The sequence below is a fragment of the Gekko japonicus genome, unplaced genomic scaffold (genome assembly GCF_001447785.1).
Source record: "Gekko japonicus isolate JY-2015 unplaced genomic scaffold, Gekko_japonicus_V1.1 scaffold1113, whole genome shotgun sequence".
Lineage (NCBI taxonomy): Eukaryota > Metazoa > Chordata > Lepidosauria > Squamata > Gekkonidae > Gekko > Gekko japonicus.
In genome coordinates this window covers 58,991-62,156 of record NW_015173156.1, presented here as the reverse complement: position 1 = coordinate 62,156, position 3,166 = coordinate 58,991, and the positions used below count along the sequence as shown (strand labels likewise).

The 3,166-nt window shown below is 44.0% G+C and overlaps 1 non-coding gene across 1 annotated transcript; it reads left to right on the top strand.

Moving 5' to 3' along the window:
• The first annotated feature begins 787 nt into the window (after positions 1–787).
• On the top strand, positions 788–859 carry TRNAS-UGA. The gene has a single exon. It is a non-coding gene; the product is annotated as a tRNA-Ser (tRNA).
• The last annotated feature ends 2,307 nt before the right edge of the window (positions 860–3,166 follow it).

Genomic DNA, 3,166 nt, shown 5'->3' with positions numbered 1-3,166 from the left:
TAGTGTTATTAGCACCTGAGCACCTAGAGACCATTGAGCATCAGCACACAATTGCTTTTTTATGATTATTACAATGAAGATTTATCTTCTCTTAACTCTAACTATTCTCTGCAGAGGGCAACTCTCTTTTAATGGGTATCTACAGAAGCCTCGGGCTCTTGACAAGCATATTTATTACTCTCAATATTAGGATATTTTTCCATTTTGTGCCCATTTATGGCTTTCATAAAGTATCTGCCAGAATGCTGAAATCAGCTCAGGAAATAAACAAACTATTAGTGGTCTCCCAAGATGGGAAGATCTGAGATCTGGAAAGTTAAAATTACTTAGTTCGTGTTTTAATGCTGTAGTCTGAGGCACAATCCACCGTGCGCTCCTTTGCCAACATTCATCATGATTGTGCAGATGAAGGGCGTCGATGATTTGCATCTTGTATTTTCAGCAGAGTTTAATGACCTGTGTTATAGGTGGAGGGATGATGTGAAACTTGACTTGGATATCTGCAAAACGTTTCATATTAGGAAAGACTTGCGATCTGAGACACCAGAGAAGAACTTGACATTGGTGAGATCTTTGTTTCTAAGCACTGCATTGTTATTGGTTTTCAAGGATGTGGTAATGAGTTTGGGGGGGGGGAGGAACAGTGTGGAAGGGAGTTCCTCACTCCTTTCCCCTTCTCCCTGTCACTCTAACCCCTTCTTCTTTCTTCCTCCTACTGCTGCAGCTGCTTCCTCTGCTCAAAGTCCTTCTTTTTACCTGTGTCACTGTTATTGCAACTGGATGGGGAGGGGCTGTGGTTCAGTGGTAAAACATCTGTTTTGAATGCAGAAGGTCCCAGGTTCAATCCCTGGCATCTCCCTGGAGGACCACTGGAAAGCCACTCTCTGCCAGAGTCCTTAATAGACAAATAGCCTGACTTGGTATAAAGCAACTTCACACATTTGTGTGTGTCTGTGTGTGTTCTGCACCAGATCCCCTGCCCTGAAGTCCCAAATATTGTCAGGAAGGGCAGGAGGGTATACCTTACTGTGTGAATAGACACCATCCTATGGTCTTACTTCATCTTTTCCTGTACTTGGCTCAAAATGCTCCTCCAGACTGGGGAAAGCTCTCCACTCAGGTGGCTTCCCTGTCAACCCAGTAAATGATTTCAGGAATGGGGGAGAGAGCCCACAGAAGAGAAAAATTGGCTTTGAGAAATGAGAGGGTTCCTGAAACTTGTTCACTAAAGCTGCACCAGTAGATTCTTCAGATAACTTGCTCAGACCTGCACTAATGGTGGTATCAAAGCTGGAGCATGTAAGAGCAATCTTATCAACAAAATATCTTGCAAACTGGTTGCAGAAGGCCACAGAAAGAATATTGTCCTCTGGCATGGATCGTTGCTGTTGCATCTCTAAAATATACCCCTCAGCTGGCCAATATTGAGCATTTGCAATGATGGTGGGGTGGGGGAGATTCTTTTCCAGTGACTCTATTTTAAAATGAGCTCTTGAGCTATAGTCTGTAAGATTCAGACTGAATTTTCCTCTGTGTGTGCTCCTTAACACCAGATCTTCGACAGGAATTAAATCAAGGCACCACTGAGGTCTGTTGCCTGGTTGAACCAGTATGGAGGAGTAATTGTGAACCACCTGAACACAAATTTTATTTGATTGATCTACCAGGCTAGTGACAAGAATCCCCAGAATTTCCAGGAAGCCTAATTGGATTCCTCCTAACCAGTTCCCCAGTGCTGCAGACGTCTGAAGAGGCCAAGGTCAGAACACTAACCAAATAAATGTTCTGTGCACAATGATGGTCCCAGAAATGCCCTCCCCGACAGATCACTACCTCCTTGCTAAAAAAAGAAATGTGTTCCAGTAAATAGGGAGGGGCACTGACCAGTTGTTTTAATCCACTGGTTTGTCATGAAGTCTTGAGATGTCATTTTCAGTATAAATTTTGGGGTCCCAGGACCACTTGTTGACAGACACCAAAGCTCCTTCAGGCTGCTCAGTTAACAATTTCGTTGGGCAATACAGTGGATGGTACACCAACACAATTCCCATTTTATTCCAACACCATCACAACAAATACAATTTTTTTCCTTTCCCTTCCTTAGCGAAAGGAAAACATTTCTATGGGATCATTATGATGTGCAATGTGTGTTGAATGAGGTTTCTTGTGTTCCAAGGACCCTGGAGTCCTGTATCTCTTCACTGGTTCTGTTAGCGAGGGCCAGAACACCCAGTGTCACTGGGACAGAGAGTATGTTCTACCCTTACCTCAGATGCAACACTTTAAAGCCCTAAGTGCGGCATTTATATAGCTTCATAAAAACAGTTTTCTGGACAGAGGGCTAAGAAATAATTTAAATAAAGTGAATAACAACCATTCACAGAGAAAGTAAAGTCATGGGCAATGACTAAACTGAGATGTAATCCCAATGAAACAGAGGTGCTCCTGGGGAGGGGGAAGGTTTGACTCAGTAACTGGGATATCACATGTTCTAGATGGGGTTTCATTCCCTCTAAAGGAGCAGGTTCATAGCTCGTGGGTGCTCCTGCACCCAGTTCTCAAGTGTCAGTGGTGGCCAGGGTTGCTTTTCACTATCTTTGGCTTGTAAACCAGCTGAAGCCTTTCCTAGGTGGGAAAGGTCTTGCCATTGTGATGCGTGCTCTGGTAACATATAATTAGAGTACTGCAATGTTCTCTGTGTGGTACTGCCCTTGAAAACTTTCCAGAAGCTACACTTGGTATGGAATACTGTGGCCAGAATGTTGATTGGCGTGGGTTGTAGGGACATATCTCTCCAGTTTTGTTCCATCTGCAGTGGCTCCCAATCTGCTTCTGGGCTCAATTCAAAGTATGGGTATTGGCCTTTAAAGGCCTCTATGGCTTGGGGTCAGCATACCTGAAGGATTGCCTTTTCCCATAGGACCCTACCTGTCCACTCCAGTCCACTTTGGAGGCCTTGTTTTGGTGGAGGTAAATGGGTGGCAACCTGAGAAAGGACCTTCTTGATTGTGGTGCCGAAGCTTTGGAATGTCCTCCCCAGGAAGATTTGTCTGTCTCCCTCTATCATTGTCTTCTGCCAGTGGGTGAAGATTTACTCCCAGAAATTCTTATTGTCCCTCCCCCCTGGTTGTATTGTTATGTGTTTTTGTATGTCTGTACATTTTTA